General features: G+C 54.4%; 1 protein-coding gene across 3 annotated transcripts in view; it reads right to left on the reverse strand.

The window, feature by feature from the left end:
* The window catches only part of HPCAL1 (hippocalcin like 1), a 113,183-nt gene that overhangs the window by 21,494 nt on the left and 68,048 nt on the right, over nucleotides 1-23,641 (reverse strand). For all 3 annotated transcript variants that reach the window (XM_077844142.1, XM_077844141.1, XM_077844143.1), the window contains exon 2: nucleotides 5,332-5,417. The gene's annotated coding sequence lies outside the window, so the exon portion shown is untranslated. The remainder of the gene's footprint in view (nucleotides 1-5,331; nucleotides 5,418-23,641) is intronic.

Below are 23,641 nucleotides of genomic sequence, written 5' to 3' on the forward strand. Positions count from 1 at the left end.
TGGTACCCAGGGTGGCCCCAGTGCGTGGCCCTTGGTAAGAAGAAGGAAGTCAGGGAGCGAGGGAGCCAAGGGAGGGGGCGCTGAGGACCCCCAGCACCTCAGCAGGGCTGGCCCCATGGAGCCCATCTTCCTGGGACTCTAGGTCTCCGGATTTCCCATCCGAGACTTTCCGACCCAGAGAGTCTAGAACTTCAGGGAAAGAGCCAGTCTCCCAGAGACCCCCCGGAGATCCCAGGCGCAGGCGCCAGAGCAAACCTTTGCTGACTATGTTCCCAGACTTCTCAGCTACAAATGTGCACATACGGCCTGACGGGTCCAAGAATATAGTCAAGGGGTCCACAGCACAGAAAACATGCAATCCGGGTTGACCTGGCAATCTGGGCTTTGGGAAGTGAGAAGATCAGTGCAGGAGGGCCTGAGAGGCCTGCATCATGGAGCGGGAGGGCCTGCGTGGACGCGGACTGCCAGCCTGGAGGGAGCCAGGAAGCAACGAGATCTTGGGGTCTTCAATCATTCATTCATTTGTTCGATGTGTCCTGCTCTTTCGTTGCCGAGCAAGGGCGGACTTGGAAGCTAAGACACCCTTCTTTTTATTTCCACCTTTCATCTTCCCAACACAACACAGAAACCTCCGCCCCGGGGTGCTGAGGGGCAGTGATTCCCTTGCCCGGTGCTGGCAGTCCCTCCACCAATTCCCCAGCGGCTGAGAATGTCAAGCCAAGTCATGCATGCCCACAGTGTGTGTGTGTGTGTGTGTGTGTGCACGCGCGCACACAGGTGCACACTGTGCAGGCATCTGCCCACAAGGCCTGCCGTGCAGGATCCGCCCCTGTGGCTGAGGCCCGAAGGGGACGCCCACAGGAAGCTATATTGCAAAGTCATCGCAAGTCACTATAAAAATAACCCTCCCCTTACAACACAGGAAGGATTTCCCCCTTCCAATGTCCTGCCTCAGAACCGTAGCCCTTTCTGCTTTGCGGGCCGCCTCACAAGGGCCTGAGGACGGCTCTCTGAGACCCACCCGGGACCTGCACGCCAGCGACACTTCAATGGGCTGCAAGCCCAGCGCCCAGAGGAGAGGCTAACACGGCATCATGCTTTCCTGTCCAGCTCTGCAGGACCCCAAAGCTCCGTGCCCCTGGTCCCAGAACATCTTCCAGCAGAATTGTGGCTACATAGATCTCTGCGGGCAACAATTATGAAATTTTTGAGGAGGGGGTCACTATGTAAAGGACGAGGAGGTCCATTCTCTGGCCCCATGTTGGAAGCACTGAGATGCTGCTTATCACCCCGATTCCTCATTGGGTCAGTACTGCAAGTGTCCGGCCCCTCGTGTCTGACCTACACCTGCTCCCACCTGCCTGGCCCGACTCCTATCCTGCACTTGCCCATCCCCACAATGCGACGCTAATCTCGCTGCTCCTTAATGACTTGGGTGCATTTCTGCCACAGGCCCTTTGCACCGGCTGTTCCCCAGATATCAAACTGCTCCCTTACAATCCTCAGGTCTTTTCCAACACGCTTCCCGCTGAGGACTTCCCTCGGACCATGTCCAAGCCCAAACCCCAACACGTATTCTTTATCCTCCTGTCCTACTTGATTTTTTTCCTCTATATTTTGTTGAGTTCAGTGTCTCTCTCCCCCCAGCACTCCTCTACCCCATCTGGGCCCCTGTGTCTGCTCCAGCATCCTGACATCTGGCTCCTAGCCTCCGCAAGACCTGACCTGGCCAGGAGCATCCCTGCCAACCCCAACCCAGTGTACCTGTGCCAACCCCCGAGCCTCAGCTGGGATACCTGTACAGGTATACCTCGGTTGTGCTTTGCTTTCTTGCACCTCCTGGATAACCCATTTTTCACACGCTGAAGGTTTGTGGCAACCCGGCATCAATTAAGTCTATCGGTGGCATTTCCCAAGAGCATTTGTTCACCTCGTGTCTCTGTGTCACATTTTGGTAATTCTTGCAAGATTTCAAACTGCTTCATTACGATCATATTTGTGGCAGTGATCTCTGATCAGCGATTACGACTCGCTGGAAGCTCGGATGGTGATCAGCCTCTTTTAGCCACGGAGTTTTGTTTTGTTTTTTTTTAAAGATTTTATTTATTTATTCATGAGATACACACACACACACACAGAAGCAGAGACACAGGCAGAGGGAGAAGCAGGCTCCGTGCAGGGAGCCCGAGTGGGACTCGATCCCGGGTCTCCAGGGTCACGCCCTGGGCTGAAGGCGGCGCTCAACCACTGAGCCACCCAGGCTGCCCACAACAGAATATTTTTAAAATAAGGCACCTATGTTGTTTTTTTAGACGTGATGCTATTTCACACTTAACAGTATAGCACTGGTGGATTCGTGCTCCTGGAACCGCGCAGCCCCCTCGCACGGAGCCTCTTCCTCTGCCCGAGCCCCTCCGAGCTGCTCCCGGGGCCGTGCAGCCCCCTCCGTGGAGCCGCCGCCCGAACCCCTCCGAGCTGCTCCGGGTCCCGCTGGGTCCCGCCGTGCGCGCTGCAGCCCTTAAGGAGCTCGGCGCACTCTCCTGGGCGAGCAGGTGTCTGTTAGTGTCCCCGGGAGCCCGAGGGCATCCTCGCCCTTCTGGGTCCTGCTCCAACTCCCCAGAGGCTCTTTCCGCCCGGGGAAGGTCGGTGCAGCTCCTGCGTCTCCGGGACGGGGCTCTCCTGTCCTGGGGACACTCGCCCCGACGGGCACTGGGGGTTATTCTGTATGTTAGTAAATTGAACACCAATAAAAAAAAAAAAAAAAAACAGTATAGCACACACGTGCTGGGAAACCGGGCATACATCGACTCGCTTTATTGCTGCGGTCTGGAACCGAAACTATGGTGTGGGCCGAGGTGTGCCTGCCCGCGATGTCCACGCGACACAGCCGATTCTCTGCCATTCCCAGCCCCCACGGGGCGGGTGGAAGCAGATGGACCTGGTGAAAGCAGCGGCCTCCCCGCTCCACTATCCCGAGGCAGAGGCCCTGCCTGAGGCTCGTGTCCCAACCCGAGGGGGGGGGACTTTCACAAAGGTGAACAGGTCACACGAGAGATGGCAGGGCGAGGCAGAGGGCACATCCCCAACAACCACATGAAGGGGGGGTGGGTCCTGCATGTGAGGGAGACTTCCTGGGGGGACGGGCAGCAGGGAGGAGTGCCACAGTGCCCGGGCCTGGCCTGAAAGCAATTCTCTTTGGGGGCTGCCGCTGGGGGTCTGATGGTCTGACCCGCCTGCCGACTCCTGCATCTGCTGGCGGGATCGTGGAATCAGCAGCTCGGCACCTGCCCTCCTCGCCTGCTGCCCCCTCAGACCCCTCAGAACCTCCAGACTCCTGAGACTCCCTCAGACCCCACAGGCCCCTCAAACCCCCTCAGACCCCCCCAGACCCGAGAGACCCCCTCAGGTTCTTCAGAACCTGTCAGAACCAAGACCCCCTCTAACCCCCTGAGACCCCTCAGGTCCCTGAGACTCCCTGAGACCCCTCAGGCCTCTAAGACCCCCTCAGACCCCTCCCCAAACCCCTCAGACCCCCCAAACCACTCCGACCCCCTCAGACCCTTCAAGCCCCTTCAGACTCCCTGAGGGCTATTATGCTGGGCACCCAGGAACCTTAAGATCATTTATTAAGGTGGTAATTAAGGTGGTGACACTTCAGTAGGTTTTGGGTCCAAATCTTAGCCCCACAGCTGAGCCCTAAAGGTGATTCCTGGGTGGGAAGGTGAGAATTATGTGCCTCGAGGGCCTAGAAACGCCCAGACTTCCTGTGAGGGCTCGGAGGTGGGCTCTCCAGGGCTGGGCCTGGCCCCACAGGGCTGAACCCCAAGCGCCCCCACCCCACACTGCTCCCTCCTGTCGTGGGCAACAGGACCCACACTCCCGGCCTCAAACAGGGCTCGCAGTTCTGGGGTGGGCCGGCCAAGCAGGGCAGGGCCAATGACTAATGACAGCCACTGTGATGATTACCAGAAATTGGGCAGGAGGAGGAAGAGGAAGGGCCATCGGGCAGCTGAGGCCTCCCCACACCTCAGCTCTTGCAACCACCCCAAGATGGAGGTGTGACTGACCCTCTTACAGGCGAGACGGGGAGGCTGTGAAGTGGGCCCAGCGGGATCCTGTGTGCACAAACCCGAGGTCAGAGGTTTTCTCCCACCACCACCTACTTCCTCACTTGGGAACAGAACCCAGCACTGAACTCAGCAAGAGGAACAGCCGCACAGCAGAGGCAGCCGGGTCCTGGGCCCCCAGGAGCGCTTGTTCAGTGCGCAGCCAGCACTTCCTGGTGGGAGAGCCATCTGCTGGCAAGGGAGCCCTACGGAGTGCCTCTCGGGGACAGAGGACAGGCACTGGGCTCAGCCCCAGGGTCAGGAAGGCTTTGAGAAAGGATGAAACCCCCTGAGCTTGGCTGGATGGGATGGCCAGGAATGGGCCAGGCTAAGAAAGAGGAAAGTGTTCTGAGCAGAGGCCACTGGGGAGCAAAGGCCTGGGGGATGGACGGCGCATTCGAACATCATAGGCACATTGCTGTCACTACAGCCTCCCTGGAACCCAAAGCCGGCAGTGGGGCTTGAGACGGGGTCAGGAGGGTGGTGGGTCCAGACCAAGGGCTTGTGGATCATGCTAATTACTGTGGACTTGAACCCTTGTCTGAGACGACAGCAGCTGGTTCCAGGTTTGGGGGCCAGGCCTTGTCAGGGAAGGCAGGAGGGGCCTGAGGTTGTGAGCGAGGAAGCGGTCCCATGGCCAGTCTGCTTGGGAGGCAGGAAGGGAAGCAAAGTAGACAGGTTGGACAAGTGGAGAGGCCAGAGAAAAGTCTGGGAGGACAGGGGTGCGGCCAGAGAGGTGTGTGGGGGGGTGTTTGAACCCAAGCTTAGTGAGGCCATGGGGGATGGTTGGGGGAAGAGGGAGGGAAGGAGAGGGGAGCAAGAGGTGTGGGGGTAGGTTCAGCCCCGGGGCCCTGGGAAGACAGCTCTTTTGCCTCTACGGGGGTGGGAGATAGGAACTTTCAGGAAAGTTCTAATTCCCAAATCAAAGCACCCAAGGACAAATGACCTACAGGAAGGCCTGGCCAGCTTCAGGCCAGAACAGGGAACAGAGAACCGAGAACCGAGAGGATCACAGGACGTTGGTGGGTGCTTTACATCCCAGAGTCTCAGTTTCCTGATACCTCTTGGGTGTGCTGGGTAGGCTGGCCCTCGACTCCCGGATTTCCCTGCTTTTCCCACTGAGCTGCGTGAAATCCTCACCAGCCACAGCCAGGTCCCCTACCCCACCCCCACCCTCTGGCCCTCACCTGCTTCCAGGCCCAGGTGGCCTCCCACAGCGACTTACCCAAGGCCGAGTGGAGGTGGAGACAGTTGGGACCAGAAGCTCTGGGGGCTGGTTCCACGTCCCTGTCTGGGCTGCTAGACCATGCCCTGGAAGAGAGAAACAACAGGTCACCTAGGATGTGGACTCTCTGGGACCAGAGCTCACTGCCTTTCTGGTGTCTTCTGTGTGCCTATCGGTGGGGACTACGGCTTTTGCAAGCCCCACAATAAGTACAGGAGAGCCCTGGCTCCTGGGCCCCCGGCCAGCCATCGAGGGCAGGGGCCATGAGCACATGTACCCCCTGCAGTGGGAGGAAGGAAAGCTTACCACAGTACCAATAGGGGACATCTCCCAGGGAGACCCTGGCCACCCCGTGTGAGGTCACCAGCCATCACGAGCCGGAGCAAAAGCCAGGCCTGGCCGGGAGCCCATGGCCTCTGTGGTCTTCACACCCAGAGCCTGAGCACTGGCAGCATCACTGAGTCACTGTGGCCTGTCACCAGGCTGCTGGTGACAGTGACCCCACAGGGTCACTGTAAGGGCCCAGGGGATTGTGCACACCACAACCCAGCCCAGGGCGGGCTCATGGGAGCTCCCCCAGCCAAGTTCCCAGCTCTGCATGCAAAAACGGTCAGAAGGCATCACCGACCTCTAGGCAACGGCTCACAGAGTCACACGGTCACTATGAGAAGAGAAACCCACACACAGTGGGCATCCCGGGTGCCCCGATCACTCCCCTTCCCCATCTTCAACCATCACCGCCAGCTCCGCACATTCCACACACCCTGCCTGCATGCTTGATGGATGGCTGACCGCCTCTTTCACTCCCTTCTGTGAACGAGCTGCACCGTGTATGTGGTGTGTAATTATAATAGTCTCATGGTCACCGTCCCTACACCACCGGGTGCCCCCCAAAAGCTTCCTATACATTTACGTCACTATCCAATTCAATCCTCCCAACAGCCCTATGAGGCAGGCATAATGATGAACCCCATTTGCCACATGTGGAGACTGAGGCTTAGAGAAGCTAACTACTTGCTCAAGGGCATGCATCTTCCAAGTGACAGAGCCAGAATGGAGCCTGGACAGTGCCGGTGTGGGCTCTCACACCTCGGAAGGGTTACCCACCTTCCCCTCTGGCTGGGTCCTTCTCAACCCCCCAGGCCCCTGTCAGGTCTCTTCACCTGAGAGCCCACTCTTCCTCCTAAACGTATGTCCCAGCTCTTTTATTATAACACATGGTGATCTCCTGCAATGATCATGATTTATACCCACTCGCTGGAGTGGCTCATTTGACCCAGAAAAATCTGACAGGGTGATTTTCTGTAGGGTAGGGTGCAAATGCCAGCAGGGCTCCCCTCGCTCCTTTGTTCCTGCAAAACGAGGTGCTGCATCTCCTCCAGTGGCCTCTGAGCTCCAGGACGGCGGGGCAGCACCGTCTCTGCCTCTGTGCCGCAGGTACGCAAGTGGCACTCGATAAGTAATCGATGTTTGACCAATGAAGGCCCCCAGATGCATCACATGGACATTACTAGAAAATTCTGTCCTTTTCCACCAATATAGAACTTATAAGCCAACTACATTATTTAGACTCACTGCTGGGATCTAAGACCTCGAGTAGAAAAGCCATACATCTTCCCACCAGAAATTCTCACTGGAAGGTCACTGCACTTTTAGACAGCACCACACACACACACAAACACACACACGTACATATACACACACACATATATATATGTGTATATATAAAATATTTTATGTATACATTTTATTTCATCATATAATGTATATGTTAAAAAATAGACTTTCTTTTTAGAGCAGTTTAATGTTCACAGCAAACTTGGGCAGAAAGCACAGAGCTCCTGCCCCCCTGCCCCCTCATGCCCAGCCTTCCCCATTATCAACTCACCCCACTAGAGACCAGGGCACATTTACCACAGTTGATGAACCTATGCTCACACACATTATCACCCCAAATCCATAGTTCACATGGTTCACTCTTGGCGGCGTACCTTCTGTGGGTCTGGACAAGGGTATGATGATGTGTATCCACCATTACAGTATCACGGAGAGACATTTTACTGCCCTAAAAGTGCTCCGTGCTCCCCTCATCCTGTATTTTTTTTAGGCACTTTCAAGTCAATGATCTTGGCTAAGCCATCCCGCAGCTCTGTAAGCCCTGCTTTTTCGGGGAAATCAGGCCCAGATAGGGTCAAGGGTCGTCCCCGGGGTTGCCTTTGCCAAACCCAGTAGCAGCCAGCAGCAGAATGTACAGGAAGTTTTGTGTCGGGGCACAATGTTATCATCCTACCTTTTTCATGGTCCTGGCACAGAGGGCCTATTCTGACGCCCAGTTCCCAGAGGAGCAAACATACTTGGGGACACCTGCCATGGTCACACGTGGCTAAGAGGGATGCCAAAAATGCCAACTCCTAAACCTATTCTTGTTCTTTCCATTAGTTACAGGAGCTTATAGGAGACGGTGGGAACGCAGTGAGCAAGCACCCCCTCGGGCCAGGGGGGCTCTGGAGCCAGAGCAGGTGCTCCCCCAGCCCTCAGCCCTATCAGCAGGACCCTGCCCTCCCAGACACGCCACACTGCGTGACTAGTGCCACCGGACCTCGCTCGGGTGCAGGTGAGCCGGCTATCTGCTATAAGGCCCTACCATTTCCAGCCTCCTGGGGGCAGTCCTCAACAATCAACATGCTCAGTGACCAGCTCAGTGTCAGGAGTGCCAGGTGAGAATACTGCTAGTCCACACAGACACCTTCTGGGGAGGCCACAGCCCTTCCTGTCTCACTGAGACGCACATCAGCTCTTCCGGGGAAAGTACTGGGTGGCAGTAGAGCAGAGGAGGAGAAGCTCTGGTTCTGGGTGTGTGTCTGCTGCTGAGTGGCCCTGTGACTTGGGCATGCCCTGTCATCTCTGCCATTCTGTTTCCCCCTCTTGGACAAAGCCCGTGGGCTGCATCCCCCCTCGGGGATGAGCTCCGACATCAGGCTTCCTAGCAGAAGGAGGTCCATCATTGCAGAGGCCTTGAAGGCTCTGGCTCCCTGGCTGCTCGGGAACACTCCATTAACTCAAATTGCAAATTTCCTTCTGGTTCTATCGCTAAGCCACAGGGGCTTCCCGGCCACCAGCTTTCCTGTGACAGATAAAGATTACAGTCATTGCTCAAGACTGAATCAAGTAGCAGAAGTCATTATGCAGAAATAATTATGTTGAGTTATGTCTGGTTGCTCCTGATTTCTGTCTAGCAATTGTCTTGCAAATGGTCTGCTTCTTCCTCTCCAGAAGAGCTGACTGCCGAGGCCTGGGTGATTCCAATAGACATAGTGGACACAATCCCACTGCTCCGAACTCCTGAGGGCGGGGAGAGCGCATAAGCATCCAGGGTAATGTTGTCTGTGAGGCCCTTTGGCCGAGCCCTTGGGAGAGAGATGTGAGAGACAGAAGCCCGGGAGGGGGCACACTCACACCTCAGCCTCATGCACCCCTGCACAGGACCCTCCTTCAAAGCCTGCTTCACACATCGCTTGCTCCATGGGGCCCTTTCTGACACCCCAACTTCCCCAGCCCCTTGCTCATGTTAGACATAAGACAGCTCCTTCTCTTAGGTTTGGGGGCCTCCAGAGAGTGACCTGCACAGGTCAGAGTAGGTCTGACCCGTTCTTGTACTCTCCCAGCTCCGAGCACAAAGCAAGGCCTCAGGAGAGCAGAGAGAAGGACAGCACAGAGGGCTGTGTGGCCAGACTGCCGGGGCTCCAACCCTAGCTCTACAATAGTAGATTAGGCAACAGTATTGGCAGTAGTAGTAGTATTGGCAATAGTAGAAGGCAATAGTACTGCCTGGCTGTGGGCCCCTGACCCATGGTTTAACTTCTCTGTCTCAGTTCCTAGGTATGTAAAATGGAGATGATAATCGCCCTACCTAGTTCATCAAGTTCTTGTAACATCTAAATGGGCTAATGCACAAAATGCTTGGCACATAGGAAGAACTCACATGTCAACAATGACTGAAAGAGCAGAAGGAACAGACTTATAAGAATCTAAGCCACTATGGGATTCCTGGGTGGCTCAGTGGTTGAGCGTCTGCCTTCGGCTCAGGTCATGATCCCGGAGTCCTGGGATCAAATCCCACATTGGGCTTCCCACAGGGAACCTGTTCCTCCCTCTACCTATGTCTCTGCCTCTCTCTGTATGTCTCTCATGAATAAATTTTTTAAAATCTCAAAAATAAATAAATAAATAAATAAATAAATAAATAAATAACAAATAAATCTAAGCCAGTAGAAAGACACAAACTACCAGTCCTTACTCAAGAAAAATAGACAATCTGAAATAAAGAGACAATCTGAAATGCCTATAACAAGGCAACAGATTGAATTAGTAATCAATATATTACATACAAAAAAGCCCAGAACCAGACGGCTTCACTGCTGAATCCTACAAACATTTAAAGAATCAATACCAATTTTCATAAATTCTTCCAAAAAAAAAAAAAAAAGAAAATAGAGGAGGGAACACTTCCCAACTTGTCAGTACTACCCTGATATCAAAATCAGAAGGACTTCACAAGAGAAGAAAGGCATAGACCAGTGTCCCTAATGGACATGGATGCAAAAGCAAACAAATTAATCAACAAAATACTAGCATACCAAATCCAGCAACATAAAGAATAGAAAGAATTATACACCCTGACCCGGTGAAATTTATCTCAGGAATGCAAGATTGGTTTACCATCTGAAAATCAATGCACGTAGTACATCATAACAACAAAAATAAAAAGCAAAAGTCACATGCTTATCTCAACTGATGCAGAAACAGTACTTGACAAAATCCAACAGTTTCATAACAAAAACACTACATAATCTCGGAGTAGAAGGGAACTTCTTCAACCTGACAGAGAGTATCTGTGAAAAACTCAGAGCTAACATCACACTTAATAGTGAAAGCCGAGATAGATGCTTTCTACCTCAGATCAGGAATGAGACAAGGACGCCTGCTCTCACCACTTCTATTCAACAATCTACTAGAAGTTCTAACCAGGCCAAAAAGGCAAGAAAAAAAGTACAAGATGAGAAAAGAAGAAAAAAACATAGGCTAAATCTTCATAATTTTGGATTTGGCAAAGAATTCTTAGATATGACACCAAAAGCCCAAATAACTAGATAAGATAAATAAATTGGGATTCATCAAAATTTAAGACTTGTGCTTCAGAGGATGCAGACAAGACAATGAGAAGACCACCCACAAAATGGGTGAAAATATTTGCATATCTTATAACTGATAAAGGACTTGTATCTAGAATACATAAGGAACCCTTACAATTCAATAGAAAGACTTATAATCCAATTAAGTATGGGCAAAGGATGTGAAGAGACATTCCTCTCAAGAAGATATGCAAAGACCAATAAAACCCATGAAAATATGCTCCACATCATTAGTTATTAGAGAGACACAAATCAAAAGCACAATGAGATACCACTTTACACCCACGAAGATTTCTAGAATCAAAAAGAGCGATACAAGCGTTGACAATGATTTGGAAAAATCACAACCCTCCTACACTGCTGTTGGGAATTTAATGGTGGAGCTGCTGTGGAAAACAGTCTGGGAGTTCCTCAAGTGATTAAACATATAGTTGTCATGTAACCCAGAAACTCATGTCTTGGTATATTCCCAAGATATGAAAACATATGGCCACACAAAGACTCATACACAATGTTCACAGCAGCATTGTTCATAACAATGAAAAGGTGGAAACAACCGAAATGTCCATCGACAGATGAATGAGAACAAAATGTGGTATATTTGTATGGTGGAGTATTATTCAGCCATAAAAAAGAAATGAAGTATTGACACCTGTTCCAACATAGATGAACCTTGAAAAGACTACACTAAGTGAAGAAACCAGATACACAGGGGCGCCTGGGTGGCTCAGTCGTTTAAGCATCTGCCTTTGGCTCAGATCATGATCTTCGGGTCCTGGGATCGAGCCCCACGTCAGGTTCTCTGCTCAGCAGGGGAGTCTGCTTCTTCTTCTTCTGCCTCTGCTCGTGCTCTCTCTCTCACTCACTCTCTCTCTCAAAATAAATAAATAAAATCTTTAAAAAGAAAAAGAAACCAGACACCAAAGGATAAATACGACATGATCTCATTAAATATAAAATATCCAGAATAAGCAATCTATAGAGACAGTAGGTAGATTCATGGTTGTTTAGGCTGGGGGGTGGGGAGATAGAAGATGAGAGCTAAAAGGTATGGGGTTTCCTTTCAGGGTGATAGAAAAATTTTAAAATTGTAGTGATGGTGGCACATATGTGTAAATGTACTAAAACCCACTGCCTTGTGTACTTTAAATGGATGAATTACACGGCGTGTGAGTTACATCTCAAAAAAGCTGTTGGGGGGACAAAAAAGGAATCTAAGTCAGGGTCTTTGGACAGAAGGGTAAAGAGCAGGCTGGCAAACTGTAGGGCTTCCCAGGGCTGGTGCTTCAGTTCTCATCACCCCAGCTTGCCACCAGAACCCAGTGGCCTCTGATCTGGGGATGTGGCCCCTAGGAACGCGCTGCAGGCGGAGGTGCAAAACCACCATGGAGACACCCCCCCCCCACCCACTGACACAGTATGTGCTCCAGATGCTTGCTGTGAACCCAACACGTGTGTCAGGTGTGGGGACCACAGCCCCTCTCTTGAGGAGCCCACGGCCAGTGGGGTACACCCAGGTATGCGCCAGATGTCAGGGCTGGGCACACAGACACAAGTGCTATCTCTGCAGCCAAGGGGGTGATCCAGCCCAGCACAGGGAGGGGCGGGGTGGGGGGAGTCCCTAGGACACACACTCAGGGATGGAGGTTCCATTGGCTGCTCAACTCAGCTCCTGAAATGGCCCAGGCGGCCACCCCAGAGCACTGTGGGCACCACCGAAGGGATTACAGTTCTGGGGCCTCTCGGGGGCCAGTTCCTGGACCCAGGCACTGAGGGACTCAGCACCCACTGTCCTCACTGGCCAGTCCTGGGGAAAACAGCTAGAAAAGCATCTTCCTTCCATGCCCGATGCCTCCTCACACCCAGGCGCAGGCTTCCCCCGCCCTGACTGTGCTCTGCGCCTCTCCTGCCGGCTCCCACCAGGGGCGGATGTGTGCTCCAGAGCTGACAAATTATTTTAATATATCCTGAAATCTAACTTAATTAGAGAGCAAAGTCCTCGAGGGAGAAAAATAGAGTGGGGTCTCAAGTCAAGACGGATGGGTTTTGGATTATGACTATTTCGGAGATGACTGCAGATTATGACTATTTCGGAGGTGACTAATCCCACCACGGTCCCCAGGTCTCAGGGCAGATGCTCACAGAATACTTTCATGAGACATTTCGCACAACCACCACTTCGTAGAGGCACGTTCCTCCACGGCTCAGTTCAAGTACTAAGGGGCTGCATGTCCTACAGATGTGAGGTCGCCCAGGCTGCAAATTTCGCAACAGGGAACAGGGCTGGAGGAGATACCAGTGGAACATCTAAGTGAACCCTGAGACCCGCACAACCATGACCGCTGCCCAGCACCCTCCCTGGCTACCTGGACCACCCGGTGGTGGCCCACCCCATCCCTGACTTCCGGTGAGTGTGTGCCATGTTTGATTGTAGCTCCCATGGCCGTCCCCATGACCAGGTGTTTGTGATTGTGCCACAAAACCAAAGGGGCCTATCTCTGACCCCTCTAAAAAACTGTTCATCCTACATGCTAAAGATGACCACACACATCCCATTAAACTAAGATTTCAACTTCTTGCTATACCCCCGACGGAAAGATTGGAACATGTCCACCAAAAAAACATGCAGGGGTGCTCGTAGCTGCAGGATTGGTAACAGCCTCCACTGGAAACTCCCCACGTCCATCTGCAGCAGATCGATTAATGAACTACAGTGTGTCCATTCAACGGAAGGCCACAGAGGGAACAGAAGGAACCTCAGTGACACAACACAGATGAATCTCCAAACATAACATTGCGTGAAGCGGCCAAGCACAAAACACTTCACGCTGTATGATTCCATTTACAAAAAAGAATAAATACAGACAAAATGAATGCACGGTGGTGGAAATCAAGACCAGCTAGTCTTGGTGGGGGTGTTGATTAGAAATAAGTCAATTGGAGAAAGACAATTATCCTATGGTCTCACTCATATGTGGGATGTAAGAAACCATAAGGGAAGGAGGGGAAACTGAGTGGGGAAAAATTAGAGAGGGAAACAAACCATGAGAGACTCCTAACTCTGGGGAACAAACAAAGGGTTGTGAAAGGGGAGATGGGGTGGGGGTGGGGTAACGGTGACAGGCTCTGAGGAGAGCACGTGATGGGATGAGCACTGGGTGTTATACTATATGTTGGCAAATTGAATTTAGGGATCCCTGGGTGGCGCAGTGGTTTGGCGCCTGCCTTTGGCCCAGGGCGCGATCCTGGAGACCCGGGATCGAATCCCACGTCGGGCTCCCGGTGCATGGAGCCTGCTTCTCCCTCTGCCTGTGTCTCTGCCTCTCTCTCTCTCTCTCTCTCTGTGAGACCATCATTAATAAATTAAAAAAAAATTTAAAAAAAATGAATTTAAATTAAAAAAAAAAAGGAAGAAAGAGTCGTGAGGGGACTCAGGTCTGCTCCTCTTGTGAAAATGCACACTTTAATGCAGACAGGTGAAACTTCAGTGAAAAGCTAAGCAAAGATAGCGAAGCAGCCACTGTCACTCCTGCATCCATCCCCTGCCCACCTGGGGCAGGTCCCAGCACTCCCCAGCCTGGCTGATGCCCAGTGGTAACTTCTGGAAGCCCGAGGGTGTCTTTGGGTCACTTGTAAAACCCCATCTTCCTCACCACATCTGTCCGGGGAGGCTCTAGGGGATGTGAATTTTCACAAAGTAAGGACCCTGTGGGACCAGCACCCAGCCTGCCCTCCCCGCACTGTCAGCCCATGCATGAACAGCAACTCTGTGCCACCGGGGATCCCTGAGTATTGGCAAGCACCCTGCCTTCAAAGGGCTTGCCTTCCAGTAACAAGACGCAAATGGAGAGGGGGCAGGAAAAATGTGTAAAGGGGGTCAAAAGGTAAAAAAAAAAAAAAAATTTACACACACAGACTGCACCTGCACACACACATACGTACTGCCATGACTGTCACGGCGGGGAGGAGGGAAATTACACTGACTACCACCTCGGATTGCAAGGCAAGTATCTCCCCCCTTTATAATAAATCATAATTCGTGTGCCACCTCTCAGCAGGCACCAGAAATAAGGGGCGTCTTAGAACCAAGGCACGGAGGCCAGGGGTCCTGTGCGATCATTCGTAAAGACTGGGATTCTCGGAGATCTGGAAGGAAAAGGAGGACCAGCAAAGACCAGGAGGGCTGGGGTAACCCTCGGGGCGCTCCTGCGAATGCAAACTACTCGCTCTTTCTTCCAAGAGCGTCTGCCTTCTGGTCCCCCCAGCGACGACGGGCCTCTCTCCAGTTCGCCCAGTGCAACAGGGGAACTGGGCCAGTGCACAGCCCACTCCTCCTGCCTCCCGCTCAGGCCGGCGTCCTGCGCGTTGGTTGGCGCAGTTCTGAGAGCTGCTCCTCCAGCTGCCCCCCTCCAGCCCCGCCAGCACGGCACCAAAAGGAACCAGGGAAATGCCCTAGATGATGGTTCTGGCATTGTGACAGTGCCCCCCGCCACCCACCACCCTTCCGCCCCGTTCCCTCCTAAAGCACAATCCTCAGTTCCTCTTAGGAGTCCACACTGCCCGCATTCCCAACTCACTGCACCTGATGGGGACCCGTGCCTTTTGCACCACAGAGGGGGCTCTGTCCCCACAACACGGAGGGTGGGCCCGCGCCAGCGCACAGGGGCTCTGCACACGGGAGCAGTGCGGCGCGGCCGAACCCATCGACCCCGGCCCCTCAGCGCTGTGCGGTATTAAATCCCCCGTGTTGGCTTTAACCCACTGGGAGACCGTCTGTCCACCTCTTCCAACAGCGTCGGAGCCGCTGTAAGATGCCTGTCACTCTTCAGAAGGTAAGTACGACCGCACCTCGTCTCCGCCAGGCTCGCTGTTCTGCAGAAGGACCTGTGAAGGCTGAAATGTCTTCCTCTCCCTGCTCCCGTTTACACACGGTATCCCCAAAAACATCTTCCAAGGAAAATGAGATTGGGCTGTTGTGCCCTACAGGACGCAGAAGGTAAGAGATGCTCCACGGTCACAGAAACGTGCAAATTACTTCCTGCCGCAGTTACGTTGGTGTCTATGCTGCAGGACCTCTCAGACCCTTTAACGTACAGCCGATTTATTTCATTTCAATCTCTGTGACTAAGATTTCTTTCTTTTTTTTTTACTGAAGTTCAATTTGCCAACATATAGCATAACACCCAGTGCTCATCCTGTCAAGTGCCCCCATCAGCTCCCGTCACCCAGTCACCCCCACCCCCCCGCCCACCTCCTTTTCCACCACCCCTTGTTCGTTTCCCAGAGTCAGGAGTCTCTCGTGGTCTGTGTGACTAAGATTTCTGTGCTAAATCTTTCTGGGGGTGTAACGGCACGCCTGACTCCTCCCGCCGTGTGTTTAGCTGTAGAAATCTTACTTTCATGGAGTAACTACGGGACAAGAGGATATGAACTACATTTCAGAAAATGGATCCAGCTGGAATTCCAGACTTTTTCAATTCCAAACTGCTTAGCATTTAGGGGTCTCTTGATGTTCCCACCTGAGCCTTTCAGTTAAAAAAAAAAATTTTTTTTTTAAATATTTGATTTTAAGCACAGTTGTGGCAGAAGAATTTTTGAAAAGCAGAGAGTGCTGCTAAAATACCAGGCACTGGGGAAGGGACTGTAAGAGCCCCTGGACCGAGGGCAGCAAGGAAGTGAGGTCCCTTCGCCAGCTGCATTTCCTTGAGACGGAAAATTCAAGTTTGTTCACTCTCAACTCTCCAGGGAAGAAAATAAAATGGCTCAATGCCCACTAACAGAATTTTTGGAGCCTCCTGAGTTCCAGCCGCTGCCACCCCCACTCCCGCGCCTCCCGATGCCACTGACCCCTGGACCAGAGGCCAAGAACCCCTGCCCTGGTGTTCTTCTCAGGTGGCGTCTATGGCGCGTCCTGTTCCGGACAGAGGAAGAAAAAGTGGGCCTTTGCCAACATCACAACAATGAGGCAGCCACAGGGGAAACACGAGTGGGCCCTGGGGAGGGGAGAGCAAGAAACCCCAACCTGATCCCTGGTTTCTATTTGGGGGCCTGTGTCTCGCCGGCTCAGCTGGAAAACAGGCCTCACCCTTCAGAAAGTCTGGGGTGCAGGGACCCAGGCCAGCACCCAACCGTCCCTCCACCCTGCAGAGCCACCTCATGTGCCCTGCCCATTGACCTCGTCCATGATTCTGCTTGGGGGAGAAAAGGTTCAGCGGCAAAGAAGAAAAAGAAGAGCAAAGCCACGCTTCTTGTCCATCCCCTTCATTCTGCAGTTGAGCAAGAGGGGTCTCGGCCCAGAGCACAGAGCCAGGGACGAGCTGCCCCAAACTCCTGGAGGGATGCATGCACTTTGGTTTGCTGGGCAGGCTGTGGGTCACCTGTCTCCTGCCAGTCATGCGTCCCATGAGCCAGGCCACGGGCCTCTCCCTTAAGCATCCTGAGAGTTTCGTTAATCAGGATGTTGGACGAGAGAGAGAAAGGGTTGGGGACAAGCTGTCGGTACTGCCCGTGAAAGCCCATGGCACAGGAGAGCACGGGAAGTGCACTACGGGCGAGTGGCAGCCAAGGGTCCACACACATGACCCCAGGTGGCCTCTGTGACAGCCCGGGGACCCGGCATCATGCCTGAGGATGCTGAGGCCCAGAGAAGTTCAAGGTCCTGCCTGGGGCCACAGGGCCAGGAAGAGGAGGAGAGTGTGGGCTCCCGACTCCAACCCAGGGAACTGTGATGAGGCGCTGCCACCCCCAGAGGAGGCAACCTGGTGGCCAACCGGGGTTGCCCACACCAGGCGCTGCTCCTGCCAGGACGGAGTCTGGTCCCAGACTTGAGGTGGGAGCTGCCTCCGGCCAGTCCATCTGCCTCTCTGCCCCTCTCCGCCATGCATTCCTCCATCCCTCACCCAATGGCCCACGAGCCAGTGGCCATCCAGGTGCAGACAGCCCCAGACCCAGTGCCCTGCCCTCCTGCGTGGCTCATACCACATATTGCAGGTGCTGTGGGGGGAAAAAAAGGGGGGTATGTCACTCTAAGCAGGATCCAAGGAAGAGGTCACCAGGTGACAGTGAGCCAAGCCTTGTAGTACGGGGGCATCTCTGCTCTCTAGATGGAGGCCCAGGTGTGCAGAGGGGGCATGAGGGGCACCTGCCAAAGTCCCATGCTCCCATAACCACGGTGGCCACGGCCAGGTGGCAGAGGTTGGGAAACCTACTCCCTGACAGGTTGTCCCTGGGCCCGCCTGGATGCCTCTGGGACAGCAGATGCTCAGAGCACCAGGAGTGCTGGGGGTGGAGGGACACCAAGCACCCCTTCACGTGCAAGTGGCCCAAAGCATGTCAGATTTGGACTCTGATGTACTGCCCTGTGGCCCGGGGCAAGTGACCTCTCCTTCTGGGGCTGCTTCCTGCTTTTGAGAGCCTGCGGCCCTCGGGAAGCAATGAATCACATGGACACTACCAGTCCCTGCGCCTAACACTGGAGTCTAAATGTGGCGTTTAAAGCTCAGGACCTCTGGGCAAAACCGTACCTTGTCTCACTCTTGGGGTCACCGCCCCCAACTATGGATGGGGAAATCAAGGCTCAGAAACAGGAAGCCACTTCTCCAAGGTCACACAGCCAGGCAGGAGACTGCGCCAACTGAGACCACCTGGCCTGCAGGCCATGCTTCCCCCACAGGCCACAGGGATGCCAGAGACCAAACTCTGCCCTCAGGGATCGACAAAGGAATGAGGAAAGCAGCCCAATTCAGTATCTACGTGTAATTAAGCAATGAGAGTGGAAGCCAGTGCAAAGGGCAGGCCTGCGGTGGGGTCTGTGCAGAGGTGGATGGATGGAGGGGTTCTGGGCCACACCGCCTGCAGGGTGGTCTCCTCAGGCCAAGCTCTAGGAGCCAGACTCTGGGTCCCACAGAAGCCACTGGGGGGCACAAGATGCCCCCCAGCCTCTGCAGTTTAGCACTGGAGGCTCCAGTTCTGCCATGTGTGGCAGATTAAAGATGCCAAAAATTTTGAGACTCCCTCCCACAAAGCCTGCTTGGTCCCCACCATTCCAGGGCCCCAGGGGTCTGGGAGGCCTGCCTGTGACCCATCTGCTGGGGCTCCTGGCCCCGCTGGACTTCTGGTCCCTGCTCAGAGGGCAGGGTTGTGCTCCCACGTCTTCCAGCAAGCCCCCTGCATGGCACCTGGGGCGTGGGGGGCTCTCCATCAACTAACCAATGGTCAGGAGGCTGGCAGCCCCGAGAAAAAGTGAGATGGGGCTGCAGAGAAACCACAAAAGCCAGAACACGGAGGCCTTTGAATACTGGGCTTCACGTCGCTTTTGGCAATAGGGTGCCACGGGGGTGGTGCTCGCGGGCACGGATTTGGAGCAAGAGCAGCCTGGCAGGCTGGACAGGAAGGACGGCAGCACAAAGTCCACTGTCAGGGGAAGTAGGGATGAGCCACTGGGGCACATGCATTTGTAAAAATGGACATTTTCAATGGTGACTGTGACCACACACAGCTTGCAGCCGGTCACACACAAACTGGAAACAAAGCCCCACCGAGACAGAACTCACTGCATGGCTGGTCTCAATGTCCCAGTTGCCGGTGGACTCCAAGGACCCTGGGGTCAGCCAGTGCTCAGGGACCGTGCTTCCTGAAGCAGGTGACCAGCAGAGAAAGGACAACTGCCCCACAGACAGAAGGGAAGTGCCCAGAAGGGGCGCAGACTGACTCCCCTGAAACGCAGCGGTGACCGCCAGCCGGGAAATGGGCGCCCAGGGCCCTGGGATTAAGGCTAGTTCTCCTGCGAAAGCCACTTACTCAGGAGCCGACGGAGCATGCCGAGCTCGGCTGCCGTCTCTGTGATGAAGGAATAAGTCATCTGAAAACACAAATAAATTATTCATTCCCCACAAATGAGCAGCCCCTGGGTTCCTGCAACAGCCACTGCACCACAAACACCCCAAAGGCTCAGCGAATCCTATTAGTGACACCGCTCTGCGGGGCGGACGCCGGATTCCGCATGTAGACAGCTCCTGCCCGACACCTGCCCACACCGCTTTCCACTTTGCAGCCACGAGTGACATCAGTCCAGCGTCAAATGGAAAATCACAGCCTGGCCCGGCCCGGCCTGGCCTGGGAGATGCGGGGCTTCTGTGCAGAGCGTGTCTGGCGGTTACGCACAGCCTGAGGACCGCTCCCACGCCCCAGGGAGCCGAGTCACTGTCCCGGTCAGAGACGCCAGCCTGGAGCGGCCTGCTGGCCCGCATGCAGACTTCTGGGCCCAGACCACCTCCCGGGCTCTGGCTGGGTGGGACACTGCATTTCCCAACTGGGGCCCCCGGGAGGAATCACCCCAATCAATCACAGCCCAGCTAGCCTCGCACCACCAGGCAGCCCTGGGTCGGGTTCTTGCCTCTGGGGCCCCAGGTGCTCTGATGGCTTTTGGGGGGATGGCAAGAAAGAACACTTGCAAAGCACTTTCATGCACTGGCGCTCCACAGAGGCCACTCCCAGCTGGGTCTTTGCATAGCCTCACGCTTCCAATTTTCTATGTGATTCCCGTCTCCTCAGGTCGGGTCACAACTGGGACGGGAAGAGCCCGTGAGGTTTATCTGGGTGCCAACACCCCTCCCAAATGAGCTATTGTGCTTGCCTAGAATGCCCCCTGTGTGCCCAGAGAACCCCACAACCCTTTGGACCCCTCCCCAGAGAGGCCCTGGAGCTCCGGGCAGGTGCTCACTTTCACAGCACCACACTCTGCTGGGATTGCTGACCTGCGTCTGTAGCCCCACGAGGGAAGGGACAGCAGAGGACTGAGGTCTTACCCCAGGGCTCACAGCTCCAGAGTCAGTGTAGAGCGTGAAAACCAACCACTTTCTCTTTGCAGAGTTGACACGTGTGATGTGAGCAGATGGGCTTTGTCCCTTCCCAACAGATCTGTGCAAGAACCATCCTTGCAGGTTTCTAGCCCCCCACCTCCATGGGGGAAGAAGTGGCTTTCTGACCTGCCTGAAGAAATGACATCCCAGCCTGGGGTCCCCATCTCCTCTACTCTGCCCCCAGAGGGTGCAGGCCAGCAGTTGCTCGGCTGTCTATGAAAGGGAAATTCGTTTTTAAGAGCATGGGCAAAGGGGATCCCTGGGTGGCTCAGCGGTTTAGCGCCTGCCTTAGGCCCAGGGCATGATCCTGGAGTCCTGGGGTCAAGTCCCGCATCGGGCTCCCTGCATGGAGCCTGCTTCTCCCTCCGCCTGTGTCTCTGCCTCTGTGTGTGTGTGTGTGTGTGTGTGTGTGTCTCATGAATAAATAAATAAATAAATAAATAAAAATTTTTTAAAGGTTTTATTTATTCATAGAGACAGAGAAAGAGAGAGAGGGGCAGAGACACAGGCAGAGGGAGAAGCAGGCTCCATACAGGAAAGCCTGACGTGGGACTCGATCCCAGATCTCCTGGATCACACCCCAGGCTGCAGGCAGCGCTAAACCACTGAGCCACCGGGGCTGCCCTAAATAAATAAAATCTTAAAAAATAATAATAATAAATAAAGAGTGTGGACAAGTAACAGGAAGCTGACTTGACCATAGAGCAGGCTTGCCCATCCACAGCTACCTGCCAAGAGGCGTGTGTGGGTGTGTCTGTGTGTGTGTACGTGCACACTCTTGCACACTCAACATACATAATTTAGTGGTTCTCAACTATGCATGATTTTGCCCCCCTGGGGCATCTGGAAGTGTCTGCAGACATTTTTGGTTATTACAGCTGGAGTGTGGGGGTCATCTCCAGGCATCTAGTAGGCGGGGGCCAAGGATGCCCCTGAACCTCCCTACAATGCTCTCCCGCCCCAACAAAGAATGATGCAGCCAGAGCCTCAGCAGCACCAGAGGGCCAGAGCCCCTGATGCAGACACACTCCCCTGCAGGGCACAGAGCCACCCCACACGCCCACTGTTCTAGAACGTCTTGCAGTAGCAAGCCCACACTCCCCATGCTCTCGGAAGCCGGGTTTCGATCGTTCAGGACTGGCGTCGGCTGCAGCAGGGCCCGTTGTGCGGCTGGGCAGGAACAGGAAGGTGTGCAGCCTTTGCGGCCGGTTGGCGCAGACCACGCTCAGCAGCAACAGCAGGTACCCACGCTTTACGCTCATCCCCCACGGGCCAGGGTCTGTATGCTGCCCGGGGCCTCTGCTCCAGCTGACGCGTTTGAGGAAGCTCAGCCTTAGTGCAAGACTTGGCACGTGGTCATTTCTTTCTGAGCCCGGTTTGTTTGTTAAAGATCATATAGGATGGGGTCTTTTCTGCAAAGTCTCAAATGTTCTATTTGAGAGCTCTAGGGATATTAGGTCCTGTCATTGGGAGAGACACCCCATTTAGACACCACACCTTAGTTCTGCCCAACAAGAGAATCTACACCTGGTATTGAACCACGAGTATGGACGGATCGATCCGCTCCATGCAGCATGCACAGCAGTCTAGAGAGAGTGTCACGTTCACGCTGTCACTTGGCCCTCCCTACCTGGACGCCTGGGCCGGAGAAGGTGGGCGGCTGGAAGAGGTCTGAGTGGGAGGGGAGATTCAAGGTCCCTGCGCAAGACTTCTCCTGGGGCTCAGAGGACTCTGGCCTGCCCTGTTGTTCAAAGCGCAATATTTGGTCTTTAAGGAGCCACACGTGGCTTCTTGCTAGGGCCAAGGGCTACCTGGAATTTCACAGCTGGAAGCACCCGGGCTCCTCAGACAGACGGCAGCAGCCCCCCTGCCTGGCCCTCTCGTTCTGCCCATTAACCCCCAAGAGGACGGGGGCTGCCTCTGTCAGGGACAAGCCGTGACCCAGGTGACCTGGGCCAAACAAGATGCCCAGGGTGTCAGGGTGATGGGCTGGTCTCTGAGCTGGAACTGAAGTCCCCTTTAAGCATTCGTTCACTTATTCGAAATACATTTAAAGGAAATCCTAGCAGGGGCCAGGCACTGTCCTGTGTGTTACAAATGCAACAAAGAGTGACCAAGAACAATTCCTGCTTTGAAGGTGCTCACGAAAGTGCCCCAGGAGATTATAGGGCAATGTGACCTGTGCCATGAGCAGGGGACGTGCAGGATGCTGGCGGCCGTGGGCACTGAGAGGCCTGCAGCTCTACCTAAGGATCTGGGAAGGCTTCTTGGAGGTGGCGACATCTAAACAGAGACCTTGTCTAAAAAAAGAGCCATGCAGAGAGAGGAAAGGCAGAAGGGTGGGCTGTAGGAAGCCCCTCACCCAGGCTGGGGTAACTCAGGCCCGAGAGGCCCAGGCACTCCACAGACAGACCACGGCCAGTGGGCCCCTGCGGTCAGGGCCCCCAACTCCCATGTGAAAGGCACCTGGGTGGATCAGTCAGGGAGGCTCACAGCCAGGCGCCCGCAGGCTTGTTCCAGCAGGGCTGGCCTGCTAAAGACGCAAACAGCCCTCCACCCCCGCCCTGCCCGCAGCAGCACCCCTGCCTAGATCCTCTCTGGTTCTCACGGCCGCTGCGCCCACTACGAGGGCAGGCTGAAACCCGGGGCTTTTCCACCCACCTGCCCACGCACCTTCTTGCCAGCCCCGGAGCGAAGGAGCCTGGTGTCTCCAGACCCGGAGCTCACCTCACGCACGTCCTGAGAGCTGGATGCTTCTTTTTAATTGCAAGTTTACTGTGGCCCAGGGAAAAGCAGCGCCAGAGGAGCGCACCCAGCTTCCACAGACCCCTTCGGCTGGTGGGCTGCGGGGCAGCTAACATTGTGCAGAGCTTGTCGGAGGTGATTACAATTCCTGTCTGGACCTCCAGGTGGACCCGGGGCAGGGAGTCCACCTTCCCTTACAAGAGACTTGGCCCAGGGGCCCCTGGGTGGTTCAGGTCATGATCTTGGGGTCCTAGGATCGAGTTCTGCATCAGGCTCCCTGCTCCACGAGGGAGTCTGTTTCTCCCCCTCCCTCTGTGGCTCCTGCTGCTCTCTCTCTCAGTCAAATAAATAAATAAAATCTTAAAAGATTTTACATTATAAAAGAGACCTTGCCCAAGGGACACACGCCACCGGGCCCACTCCCGATTCCAGGGTGGGGGCCGCGATGCACCCTGTGCAGCCTGACGGGGAAGAGCTGCTGACTCCGGGGCGTGCACTTGCCTCCCACGTCTT

Source organism: Canis aureus, chromosome 12, assembly GCF_053574225.1.
Source record: "Canis aureus isolate CA01 chromosome 12, VMU_Caureus_v.1.0, whole genome shotgun sequence".
Taxonomy (NCBI): domain Eukaryota; kingdom Metazoa; phylum Chordata; class Mammalia; order Carnivora; family Canidae; genus Canis; species Canis aureus.